The 14,545-nt window shown below is 36.5% G+C and overlaps 1 pseudogene; it reads right to left on the bottom strand.

Moving 5' to 3' along the window:
• Window positions 1–5,735: 5,735 nt before the first annotated feature.
• On the bottom strand, window positions 5,736–6,205 carry LOC118009141 (annotated as a pseudogene).
• Between the last annotated feature and the right edge of the window lie 8,340 nt (window positions 6,206–14,545).

The raw sequence follows: 14,545 nt of genomic DNA, 5'->3' as shown, positions 1-14,545 counted from the left end.
ATAAAAGTAAGCAATTCATTTTCATAATGCATAACATAATTAAGAGTTCATAATAAATTACAACTTTAGATGAATGGGAAGGAATAAAAATTACTAGATATAGGTCACTATCAGCATAAATAAATTAAAACATAGGAATTGAGCTTTCTTTGAACAGTTAAAATCTCAAACTCTTAGATAATTTCTCTCCGTGTTGTACTTGATCATTCTGGGTCATTGTCTCTCTCCATCACTGGGAGAATTCACTGCGCTAATGAACCTTGCCCTAGATATATGATTAAAAGAAGACCTGAGTTTATTATTTATTAAGGCCATGCTCTATCCCTTGGGTCCTGTCCTGTCATCTCCTTCCCTGCCCCTATCCTACCCTCTGGGTTTCGATATGCCTTTGTTCTGCCCCCTGAACCTTGACCTTGCCTCTTCCCCTCCCTTCTGGTCTTGGTCTGGCTTCTCTGACTAACCTGTCCCAATTATTTATTTATTTAATTTTGGTGGCTTAAAACATTTATTATTTCATGGTTTACTGTGGGTTAGGAATCCAGTCGTGGCTTACTTGGGTCCTGTGCTTCATAGCCTCTGAGAGGCTTCAGTCAAGGTGTTTACTGAGTCTGTGGTCTCATCCAAAGGCTTGACTGGGGAAGCATCTGCTTTCAAGCTCACTCATGTAGCTGGTGGATTGTTGGTCTTAGTCCCCCACTGCCTGGTGAGCTGGAGGTCATACTCAGTCCCTCACTCCCAGGTGGTCCCATTTATCAGGGAATTATGTAAGAAGAACTATAGAAAGAATGTTAGAAATCTCAGTCTTTTATAACATCTCAGAAGTGACATCTCATCACTTTGTCACATTTTATTCAGTAGAAGTAAGGCAGTAAGTCCAGTCTGTACTCAAATAGAGGGGTTTTCACAAGGTGTGAATTAGGAGGTGAGATATAGTATATATATTAGTCAGCCTTCTAAAATGGCTTTCAGTGATTCTTACTTCCTACTACACCTTGTGAACACACCTGGGTTAAACATTACCTTTGTTAATGTGTAAGTTTCTAACTTTTTCAAGTCATTTAACATCTCCATTCTTCAGTTTAATGCTTAATGTAAGTCAAAGGGTCATATTCTCATAACTAATACAGATTCATGGGGGGATGGGATTCATTTTAATAACAAACTATCTGTTTGGTTATAAAATAATATAAAACCTGCACAATTTAAGGTAAAGTTATTCTATTCAACATGGTTTTGTTGTTGTTGTTGGTCTTTGTCTCCCTTAACTTTATCTTGGAAGGAGCACCTATATGATTGTTGCTAAAATGCCACAGCAAGGTGGGAAGAGGCCATCTAGTCTCTTGTCCTTGGCTGTCATACTTTAGTATCCACCAAGTTGTCCATCTTCATATCTGGTCCTTCATGCTGTCATCAGCTTAGATGTTTGCATTCTCACATTGTCTCTATATTTCTTTTATTCTTGCATGTACTTCACATTCTTTTTATTCTAACTCTAAGTCCTCTCCTTTATCCTGGCTCTCAGTGCCATATTCTCTTAGTTCAAAGGAAAGATCATCTTGCTCCTTTTTCCTTTCTGGGCTGTACAGGGACTGTGTTTGCTTTCATTTCATCTGCTTATACACTGTACATAACCATCTTACATAACCCATACTATTTGTATTTTAGTCTGGATGTTGTTTCTTCTCTGTGAGGTTTACCTGCTCTTTTATATCTTAACTAGAAAATGAAGCTGACATAATAACTCTGTTAATCAGATTTCCCAAATAGCTCGTCTTTTATTTGTTCCACCTACAAACTATCCGTTAAAAGATTAGCTTCAAGTTAGAGAAGCAGAAAGCAGTTCTCTTGAGACCTATTCCATCTTCAGCATGTTCTGATGTCCTATTTGACTACTTTGTTTCATTAAGACAAGAAAATTTCTCTTTTTAAAAGCTTTTAGTGAGGGCACATGGGTGGCTCAGTTGGTTAAAGGTCTGCCTTCAGCTCAGGTCATGATCCCAGGGTCCTGCTCAGCAGGGAGCTTGCTTCTCCCTCTCCTCCCCGCTAGTGCTCTCTCTCTGCTCATGCTCTCTCGAGCTATCTCTGTCTGTCTCTCTCAAATAAATAAATAAAATCTTTTAAAAAAATAAAAGCTTTTGGTGAGGAGGGGGCAAACACTCTCAAATTTAGGATATACATATGTGTGTGTGTGTGTGTGTGCATAATCTACAGATTCTTAACTTTCCTGTTTCTAACTGTATAATATTAAAATTAAGAACTTCTTTCATTCTCAAGTTAACTTTCCTAAGCCATGAAGAAAAACAACAACAAAAAACTAAGTCTGGAAGGTCCAGAAGGTCTAGCGGCACGGGGTGGCATAGAGTAAAAGGAATGAATGAGAATGAAAGCTCATTAGTTAATAGAACAAAATCTTATTCTATCACTATATGAGAGTAATTTGTAAATTCTGAAGGTACACACACACACAAACACATTTATAGATGTACCATACATACAAATATAGTTGCACTATTAATGGAATTATTTACTATTTTTTAAACATAAAAAGCCTAGGGGCGCCTGGGTGGCTCAGTTGGTTAAGCGACTGCCTTCGGCTCAGGTCATGATTCTGGAGTCCCAGGATCGAGTCCCGCATCAGGCTCCCTGCTCGGCGGGGAGTCTGCTTCTCCATCTGACCCTCCCCCCTCTCATGTGCTCGCTCTCTCCTCTCATCCTCTCTCTCAAATAAATAAATAAAATCTTTTAAAAATAAATAAATAAATAAATAAACATAAAAAGCCTAATCATTAACAGTATTTACATTAGGAATGCTTCTTAGTCATCTTATAGTTTAAAACAAGTTTGTAAAATTCTTGTTCTTTATTCATATAAAACCTGATTTTTTAAAAATACTGTGACAACAAATTTATTGATTTTATTATTTTATCACCATAAATGATTAATTATATTTAAGCACATACACAAAATTTGAGAGATCAAATTACATTAACAGCCTATTTCAGAGAACAAAGATGAGGCTTACAAATCATGCATTAATAATTACTGCTAGTAATATTTGATAACAATAGCATTTTATCAAATATATGAGTTGTGGGGTGCCTGGGTGGCTCAGTCAGGTCATGGTCCTGGAGTCCAGGGTAGAGCCCTGCTTCAGGCTTCCTGCTCAGCCGGGAGTCTGCTTCTCCCTCTGCCCCTCTCTCCACTCCTGCTCTCGCTCTCTCACTCTCTCAAATAAATAAATAAAATCTTTAATAAAAAACAAAAAAACCCCAAATGCATGAGTTTTCTAGTAAATGATGAAAAAAGGTGATTGATTCCAGAAAAATCTGAGCACTGGGTGTTGTATGGAAGTTTTGAGTCACTATATTGTACACCTGAAACAAATATTAGACTGTATGTTAACTAACTGGAATTTAAATAAAAACTTAAGAAAAAAGAAGTCATTGGAGAGGGCTCTGAGAGGATTATAAAAAAACTAAACAAAATATGTAAACATATTAAGTCAGTAATAAAAATCTTATACTTCTATGAAGTAGTAAAAGCAAAAACAGTAATGTAATCTCATTTTAATTGCAATTCAAATTGTTTACTTATGACATTGTAGTTTCATTTTTTTATACGGGGAGTGACACAAAGTTACCATTTTATTAAACTGTGGATGTATATTTATGTCAAGCAAATTTTCACATTACTACTGACCATTTAAAAATCTACATATAAAGTTTTTTAAATACCTCCTTATTTTAATGGAAACTGGAAAATGTCCTAGACATCTGCTCCTTTACCTTAAATTCTGGCATCTGATTCATTTCTAAGGGGAAAAAAATCAGAATGTTTGAATTGTGATTCTACCTTTCCTTGATATAAAACAGAATATAATAGATACTGTACTTCCTGCAAACACTGTGCTTCACCGTTATTACAATATCCATGATAGTCTTGGCACCAAACTCCTTTCTCTGTGGCTGTTAATTTGCAATATAGTCATCTCTTTGTCAGAGTAATCACACTGAACGTTGCAATGGAAGAGTACCATGATGTCCTATGGAGGAGACACTTGGAGAGACAAGTGAAATATAATTTATATTCCAAAAAACTATATGTGATCCTGACTCATCATATTTTATGAGAAAAACATGTCATGGAGCATTTCTTAAGCTCTTTTTAATAGCAACATATTATTAGCCCTCAGCTACACTGCAGAACTGTTTTAAAATAAATAATATATTTATAAAGTTTCTAACAGTAACAGTAACTAATATTTAATAGATGGGCAATATATATAGCTTTCTTCCTTATCCATTCTCTTATGTCGATTCAGATGCCAAATTGTCTCCTAGATGAGTAATTTGAAATTTTTCCTTAAAGTCACCAAATTTTTTTTTTTGCCTTAGTTTGCCCATCAATTCTGAACCTCCTCGTCTTTGGGAAATAAAGGTTAGCTTATACATAATGAAGAACTATTGAAATTTTTATTCCATTTTGCTAGGTTAAGAAATTGTCCCAAGACATAAATTATTCCCTCCTGGAGAAGATTGTTATATAATTCAGATATGAAGTTGATATATTAGTGATTATGTCAAAAGTCAGTTATCAGGCCTAGTTTTCATTTGCACAGGTGTCTCTGCTTTCTCTCTTCAGCACAGGCAAACAGCTAACTGTGCCTGGACTGCAGGCAGGATCAAAAGTGTCTTCACCTACTGAACTAAACTGGGGAAGCCAACATCCTGCACTCAATCAGCAATCTGGCTTTTCCCCATTGTCAATTAAGGGAAGTTCCATAGACTTTCCATCTCAGGGAATGAAATCTTGGAGACCACCATTTACATTTTGGTATAGACTTCTGTCCTCATTTTGCTCAACTGTTTATTTAATATGGAGGATGACTATCTCATGATTTTATCTTGGATTAAATCACACTGGTTTCTTGGGGGTTTTCTCCCACCTCATTTGACATTTGTACTTACCCAATATCTTACAGTGAAGAAGCTCCTCAGGTTCCAGTACTGAGTTTTCTTTCCCTCCCAACCATCCCAACCAACCTACCTTCCTTCCTTCCTTGCTTCCTTTCTCTTTATACTTCTTGAGTTATCTCATCCATTCTTATGGTTTTACACACAAATCTTCCGCTGATCTCCCTGGCTTCTGGCAGATGTTTCACACTTGTAAAATTATAATCATAAGCCATAAATATCTTTAATTAGGCTTGATGAAATTTGATTAACACCATATGCCACATGCCAATAGCAGAAACCTTGACAGGACACAAATGCTTTTGAGAATTCAAAGCACTTAACAATTAGTGCTTGTTTGAATAGAAAAGTAAGCGTATTAATGAATATTTACAGACCAGTTATCATACAATTTTATTTAAGTTCAATGTGTTATCTGTCTTGATATCTAAAATACATATTTATAATCTATCTTGAAAACATCAGAAAGCATTTCTATAACATCAGTGTTTTGGTTTTTTTTTTTTTTTTGGTTGTTTTTAACTGGTTCCAAGAAAGGTTGGTTTATAATCTTATAATAATAAATGTAAGCTTAGAGTTCGCTTAGAGTTGTATCTGTTTTTCCCCACACATGATCCATTTTAGTCACTGACATTGTAACAGTTCATTAACCATAGCCTCAGGAATCTATTACTAATAAACTCAATAAATGTTATTATTAGTAACATTGCTAAAGTACATTTATCTTTTTTCTTCACACTAACATTCTTAGTTTATTGATCCTCTCATGAAAAATCTGCACAACCACCACAGAAAAAGCCACTGCAGCATCTTTACTCCTTCTGTTGTCCAGTCTCCAGCTCACTTTTTGCCAGCACCATCATTGGCTTTTGCAGTCCCCCTGACTTTCTTCATTCTGTTCTTGCATTCCTTTCGCTGTTTTCTTGATGTCTTTTTCTTCTCATACTGGCCATGTCTTGCAAGTCTGTGTTTGGGTTCATTTTTCTTTGAATAATCCAAGGAATCATAAATCATGCCAAAGCCAGTTGTCTTGCCACCACCAAATGGGTTCTGAATCCAAACACAAATATGACATCTGGTGTGGTCTTGTACATTTTGGCTAGTTTTTCCCGAATTTCTGTCTTAGGTACTGTTGCCTTTCTGGGATGAAGAACTTCAATGACCATCTGTTTCCGCTGAAGTAGTCGGTTAGTCATGAACTTCCTGGTCCGGGTAGTTACTGTGTCGTTCATGATGGCGGCCAAGCCTAAAGTACATTTATCTTTTAAAAATCCCAAATAAAATAGAGTGGCCTAACTCATTAAATTATATATGTGTACATTTACATATGTAAATATTTATATTTACATATATACATATTATGTCTATTATATATATTTCATGTATGTGTTTGATTTATGTGTGTATGGATGTCTACAGATATATATTTATGTGTTGAATAACTTACTTCATATTTTAACCTCGATTTTTACTAATCCTCTCAAGGTTAACCTATTAACATGAAACTCCATATTTTGCTCCCAAAACTGTTCCTTAGCAAATCTTTCCCATTCTAGTAAATTGCATTGGCATCTATCCAATTAGAAACCTAACAATAACTCATCCTTTTTTCATCTTTCTCCTCCCCCATCCATTCCATTAGCAATTCTTGCCCTGTCTCATTTCTGTTTAGCTCTCTGCATTTTACTGCCATTAAGCTAATCAACGCCACCATACTCTTCTCCAAAACTGCTTTTATTCATGTTCCATTTAGCATTACCCATCTGCAGGAAGTCATCTTAAAAATATTTATATATGATAATGTCACTCCCTTTCTTAAATCATTTGATGATTTTCTTTGTACTTTTTAAAGTCTAAACTACCTACCCTAGCTTTTAAGATTCTACCTTCAACTGTTATACCAAAATCAACTTATACCCTTTTACTTGGTAAGCTCTTTCTTGTCAAAATGCCGTAATTCTATTCTCTAAGCATCAAGCTCCTCTACTCTTCATAATTCGTGAACTCACTGTTCTGTCTTGGAAATACTATTTTAAAATATTCTGAGCTTGACTCCTATTTTATAGTTATCAGTGCCTCTGTTGTTTTCTGAAGGATTCTAGCCCACTGCAAACTGAAGACCATTTTGAGTAAGTCATTCTTTTTCTTTCACCCTCCTTTTCCCTTGATAGTTAACTTACTTTTTTTTAAGAGTTATTTGAGAGAGAGAGAGAGGCAGAGCAAAAGGAGAGGGAAAGAATCTCATGCAGACTCCCCACTGAGCATGGAGCCCAACTAGGGGCTTGATCTCTGAACCCTCAATTCATGACCTGAGTGGAAATCAAGAGTAGGACACCTAATGGACCGAGCTACCCAGGCACCCCTCCCTTGATAGTTACTTTCAATCTAATTTTGTTTGCTTGCTTGTTTGTTTTTTTTTAATTCCTTTAGTAATACTAAAATTTAAGCTCTTACAGGACAAGAAGCCTTTTCTCTCTTGTTTCATCATCTGTTGCTAACACCCAACGAAGATACTAGTGTGTAGTATTGAAGGAAACCAGAATGTGTTACTCTCAAATTATTGACATTAAGGGTTCTTTTAAACTGAAGGAAGTTTAAGGAAGCAGGAAATATAAGAAAAGCTCCCTCTACTCTCTCTCTTTTTTCCTAAGGAAGCAGCAAATATAAGAAAAGCTCCCTCTACTCTCTTTTTTCCTAAGGAAGGGAGTAAATTTTCCCTCTACTGGAGACAGATTCTTATCAGCCCAGATATGGCACAAGAGGAATCTGCAAACATACTTTACTCCAATTCTTCCCTACCATATATTTATCTTCTTGCAGTTTGCTGCCCTTGGAAGCCTAAAACTGCTTTCTTTTGTCCTGACATTTCTCTATAAATTTATTGTTCTTTGTTGAAGATGTTATATAAGCTGGAGTTATGAACCCCCACTTTGAGTTACTTTTTGTTTAAGTTTCTCCTGTATGATGTCTATTGCACTTGTTAATGAACTGTTTTTCTCTTATTAATCTTTTTGTTACAGTATCAGCCAAAAACCTAAGATGAATAAAGTTTTGTCATAGTTTCCTTTCTCTGCTGTAAGAGAATACCACAAATTTAATGGCTTAAAAGAACACAAATTTATTACTGTATAGTTTTGGAGTTTGAAAGTCCAAAATGAGTATAAATGGGCTAAAGCCAAGGTGTTAGCAGATAGGGGCTGCATTTCTTCCAGAGGTTGAAGGGAGAATCCATTTCCTAGACTTTTCCAGCTTCAAAAAGCTGCCCACATTCCTTAGTTCATGGCTCCAGTCCTCCTCTGCACTATATCTGCATCAACATTGAGCTGAGTATTCATCACAGTACCATCTCTCTGGTTCTTTCTCTTTTACCTTCCTCTTCCACTTATAAAGACCCTTGTGATTTTATTAGGCCCAGCTGGATAACCCAGGATAATCTTCCCATCTCAGGGCCCCTAATCATCAGACTTAATTTCGTCTGCACCCTTAATTCTCCATTGTCATATAACTTTACACATTCACGTGTATTGAGAAGTAGGACATGTATATATTTGGGGACCCATTATTCTGCCTACCACAGTAGGTAATGATTAGTTTGTTTTGTTTGTCTTATGAATGAAGAAGGGATAAAATTTTCCTTTAAGCACCCATCTGTTAATTCTCTGCTATGAATGTTTGGATAGGTGAATTAGGTGACATTGCATTACTCCTAAGCGTATATTCAGAATTAATAAAATTTGATTTTTACTTACACATTCTTTATTTGACATTCTCCCAAACAAACAAAAACAATTTTTTTAAAGATTTTTATTATCATTATTATTATTTATTTATTTGACAGAGAGAGACACAGCGAGAGAGGGAACACAAGCAGGGGGAGTGGGAGAGGGAGAAGCAGGCTTCCCGCCGAGCAGGGAGCCCGATGCGGGGCTCGATCCCAGGACCCTAGGACCATGACCCGAGCTGAAGGCAGACACCTAACGACTGAGCCACCCAGGCGCCCCAAAAACAGAATTATCCTAAGTGTATAAAGCAGCATAGTGCTGTGGACAAGTTTCGGTTTTGGAGAGAAACAGAGCTGAAATTGAAATGTTCCCCCAAATTATTCAAGTGATTGTAAAATCATGGCCAACTCATAAAGCATTTCCTTTTTTTAAAGATATTATTTATTTATATGACAGAGAGAGAGAGAGAGCATGCACAAGCAAGGGGAGCAACAGGCCAAGGGAGAGGGAGAAGCAGGCTCCCTGAGGAGCAGGGAGCCTGATGCCGGGCTCCATCCCAGGACCCTGGGATCATGACCTGAGCCGAATGCAGACACTTAACTGACTGAGCCACCCAAGTGCCCATCATAAAGCATTTCTATTTATAAGTCTCTTAATACACAAAATAGGGATATCATTTTTAATACTTCAACCCTATTTATGGGAAGTATTTTACAGAGGGTAGGTGTCAATAAGTACTGTTAGTTTCAGGAACTCACAACTATATGGTCAGTTAATCTTTGACAAAGCAGGAAAGAATATCCAATGGAAAAAAGACAGTCTCTTCAATAAATGGTGTTGGGAAAACTGGACAGCAACATGCAGAAGAATGAAACTGGACCACTTTCTTTTTTTTTTTTTCTTTTTTCTTTTTTTTAAGATTTTATTTATTTATTTGAGACGGAGAGAATGAGAGACAGAGAGCATGAGAGGGAGGAGGGTCAGAGGGAGAAGCAGACTCCCTGCCGAGCAGGGAGCCCGATGCGGGACTCGATCCCGGGACTCCAGGATTATGACCTGAGCCGAAGGCAGTCGCTTAACCAACTGCGCCACCCAGGTGCCCTGAAACTGGACCACTTTCTAAAGCAACAGTTTCCACGCAGTTAGTGATTTGGCAGGTGTGTCTGTCAAAAGTAGACTATAGAAAAAGTCACTGAAAAGATTACTCCAGTTCTCTAATACCCATTCTTTCTTCTCAAATGTTGGTTTCATTTCCTTTAAACATCTGCTCTGAAATAATTTACCATTTCAGCTCTGTTTAACTTCTAGCATTTGTGACTCATTCTGTTTTTCTTAATCACTTCCAAAAAAGTAGTCATAATCTCCCTCAATTGCTTGGGGGAGAGGAAGTAGAACACATTTATTCCTTTTCATCACAATTTAAACTGGATGGAAATCATGTTCATAAAAATAATTTTCAAATGATGACAAGTTAAAACATTTTTACATCTCCTGTGGTAAGAATGCATTGTATCTATATGTTTTTAAAAACTTCAAGGAGACAAATGTTATGATAATTTCTATTTCCCAATCCAGTCCTCTTTGTTAGCCTTTTCATGTGAACTGTAAAACAACAGAAGTGCCATTAAAATCACTTTCCTATGTGGGTATGGGTATTTTTACTACGTATACATAGACATATACATAGGTTTGTATTTTCAGTACCTTTATACGTGAAGTTTATTTCACTTTATCTGTCCTGTGCTTATTTTATATTTCAACGTTCTCAATTGTACTTTTAAGGTGCTTTTTTTCATATTTGAGTAATGTACACAGTGTTAAAGTCACATAGTGCAGTGAACTTGTAAAAAATCAATAGCAGGGGCACCTAATTGGCTCAGTCGGTTAAATGTCTGCCTTTGGCTCAGGTCATGATCCCGGGGTCCTGCATCAGGGTCCCTGCTCAGTGCTTCTCCTTCTCCTTCTGGTGCTCCCCATGCTTTTGCTCTCGCTGTCTCTCCCACTCTCAGTCAAATACATAAAATCTTTTTAAAAAAATCAATAGCAGATGCTCACTGGCCTCTTTTTCTCTGAACAGCATCCCACTCTCTAGAGGCAATACTTATCATTGTTTTAACTCTTGTCATGCACTGTTGCTTCTTTATTTACCAATGGTAAACATTATCATTCGGCTTCCAATTATAGAAGATAGGGATTATAGCTTTCTTATATTCTTAGCACTTCCCTTTCATAGTCATGACAAAATTTTTCTTTGAAAAGAAAATATCTTCTTTCGATATTTGCAAATGACATATCAGATAAAGGGCTAGTATCCAAAATCTATAAACAACTTGTCAAACTCAACACCCAAAGAACAAATGATCCAGTCAAGAAATGGACAGAAGACGTGAACAGACACTTTTCCAAAGAAGACATCCAAATGGCCAACAGACACATGAAAAAGTGCTCAACATTGCTCAGCATCAGGGAAATCCAAATCAAAACCTCAATGAGATACCATCTCACACCAGTCAGAATGGCTAAAATTAACAAGTCAGGAAACAACAGATGTTGGCGGGGATGCGGAGAAAGGGGAACCCTCCTACACTGTTGGTGGGAATGCAAGCTGGTGCAGCCACTCTGGAAAACAGTATGGAGGTTCCTCAAAAAGTTGAAAATAGAGTTACCATATGACCCAGCAATTGCACTACTGGGTATTTACCCCAAAGATACAAATGTAGTGATCTGAAGGGGTACATGCACTCTGATGTTTATAGCAGCAATGTCCACAATAGCCAAACTATGGAAAGAGCCAAGATGTCCATTGACAGATGAATGGATAAAGAAGATGTGGTGTATATATACAATGGAATATTATGCAGCCATCAAAAGGAATGAAATCTTGCCATTTGCAATGACGTGAATGGAACTGGAGGGTATTATGTTGAGCGAAATAAGTCATTCAGAGAAAGACATGTATCATATGAGGAATTCTTAATCTCAGGAAACAAACAGGGTTGCTGGAGTGGTGGGGGTTGGGAGGGATAGGGTGGCAGGTGATAGACATTGGGGAGGGTATGTGCTATGGTGAGCACTGTGAATTGTGTAAGATTGTTGAATCACAGACCTGTACCTCTGAAACAATACATTATATGATTAAAAAAAAAAAAAGATAGTAGGAAGGGAAAAATGAAGGGGGGAGAATTGGAGGGGGGAGACAACCATGAGAGACTAGGACTCTGAGAAACAAACTGAGGGTTCTAGAGGGGTGGGGTGGGGGAATGGGTTAGCCTGGTGATGGGTATTAGAGAGGGCATGTATTGAATGGAGCACTTGGTGTTATACGCAAACAATGAATCATGGAACACTACATCAAAAACTAATGATGTAATGTATGGTGATTAACATAACATAATAAAATTTAAAAAAAATCTCTTCTTTCAGTACTATCACTCAGTGAATAATACTTCATTCATATCATCTTTATTGTACAACAGAGGCTGCTTAAATTGCCTAAATTTTTTCATATTTTAAGATTCATTTTAACATTGATCACTCATTAATTGTTTAAAAATACTCAATATAATTTTATATATAGTCTGTCTTCTCATATAGTATAAATTTTTTTTGAGGGAAAAGGTGGATTGTATTTGGTTTTCTTTTGTTTTATTATATATTTTCAAAAAAATTATTCTGGGTATTTCAGGTGTCCCTCTCCAATCAACTTGAGTTTTGAGTTTCTATTAAGAGTCCTGTAAACCTCTTGTCTCAACCTTTCCCACTGTTGACAGTTTTGAAACTCTCTTCATAATTATATAGATATCCACAACAAAAGTATATAATAACTGAAATGAAGGTATAAGTCTATGATTTCTTACTTTTTCCTTTTTTTTTAAGATATTTATTTATTAGAGCACACAAGCAGGGGGAGCAGCAGGCAGAGGGAGAGGGAGGAACAGGCTCCCCCCTGAGTAGGGAGCCCAATATAAAATTAATATACAGAAATCTGTTGCATATCTATACACCAATAATGAAACAGCAAAAAAAAAAAAAAATCAAGGAATAAATCCCATTTACGATGCACCAAAAACCATAAGATACCTAAGAATAAATCTAACCAAAGAGGTAAAGGATCTGTACTCTCAAAACTATAGAACACTTATGATAGAACTTGAAGATGACACAAAGAAATGGAAAAACAGTCCATGCTCATGGATTGAAAGAACAATTATTGTTAAAAACTCTATACAACCCAAAGCAATCTACACATTTAGTGCAACCCATATCAAAATACTACCAGCATTTTTCACAGAGCTAGAACAGACAATCCTAAACTTTTCATGGAACCACAAAAGCAATCTTGAAAAAGAAAAGCAAAGTAGGAGGCATCACAGTTCTGGACTTCAAGCTATATTACAAAGCTGTAGTCCTCAAGACAGTATGTATTGGCATAAAAACAGACACATAGATCATTGGAACAGAATAGAAAACCCAGTAATGGACCCACAACTATATGGTCAACTAATGTTCAATAAAGCAGGAAAGAATATCCAATGGAAAAAAGACAGTCTCTTCAACAAATGGTGTTGGGAAAACTGGACAGCAACATGCAGAAGAATGAAATTAGACTGCTTTCCTCTATCATACACAATCCTATATCATACACAAATATAAATTCAAAATGGATTAAAGATTAAATGTGAGACAGGAAACCATCAAAATCCTAGAGGAGAACACAGGAAGCAACCTCTTTGACATTGGCTATACAACTTATTAGTTAGATCTCCTACAAAAGAAAAATGAACTATTGGGATTTCATCAAATAAAACTTTCTGCACAGAGAAAGAAACAATCAACAAAACTAAAAGGCAACCTTTGGAAAGGGAGAAGATATTTGCAAATGACACATCTGATAAAGGGTTAGTATCTGAAATGTATAAAGAACTTATCAAACTCATCACCCAAAAATCAAATAATCCAGTTAAGAAATGAATAGACATTTTTTCCTAGGAAGACATCCAGATGGCTAACAGATATGTGAATAGATTCCACATCACTCATCATCAGGGAAATACAAATCAATACTATGATGTGATGTCACCTCCCACCTCTCAGAATGGCTAAAATTAACAGCACAGGAAACAACAGATGTTGGCAATGATGGGGAGAAAGGGAAACCCTCTTGCACTGTTGGTGGGAATGTGAACTGGTGCAGCCACTCTGGAGAACAGTATGAAGGTTCCTCAAAAAGTTAAAAATGGAACTACCCTATGACTCAGCAGTTGCACTACTAGGTATTTACCCAAAGGATTCGAAAATATACATCGAAGGGATACATGCACCCCAGTGTTTATAGCAGCATTATCAACAATAGCCAAACTATGGAGAAAGTCCAAATGTTCATCAACTGATGAATGGATAAAGAAAAAGTGGTATATACATATATACAATGGAATAATTCTCAGCCGTCAAAAAATGAAATCTTGCTATTTACAACAACATGGGTGGAGCTACAGTGCATTATGCTAATCAAAATAAGTCAGTGAGAGAAAGACAAATACCATATGATTCCACTCATGTGGAATTTAAGAAAGAAAGCAGATGAACATATAGGGGGAAAAGAAAAAGAAAAGCGATTAGAGATTCTTAATCATAGAGAACAAACTAAGGGGTGATGGAGGGAAGTGGGTGAGGGGTGGGCTAGATAGTTGATGGGTATTAAGGAGGGCACTTGTTATGATGAGCACTGGGTGTTTTATGTAAGTGATGAATCAATCACTGAATTCTACTCCAGAAACCAATATTGCACTGTATGTTAACTACTTAGATAGATAGATGATAGATAGATAGATAGATAGATAGATAGATAGA

Source organism: Mirounga leonina, unplaced genomic scaffold (genome assembly GCF_011800145.1).
Source record: "Mirounga leonina isolate KUSES-001 unplaced genomic scaffold, KU_Mleo_1.0 Mir_127, whole genome shotgun sequence".
In the NCBI taxonomy this organism is placed as follows: domain Eukaryota; kingdom Metazoa; phylum Chordata; class Mammalia; order Carnivora; family Phocidae; genus Mirounga; species Mirounga leonina.
This window is presented reverse-complemented; position numbering and strand designations above follow the sequence as displayed.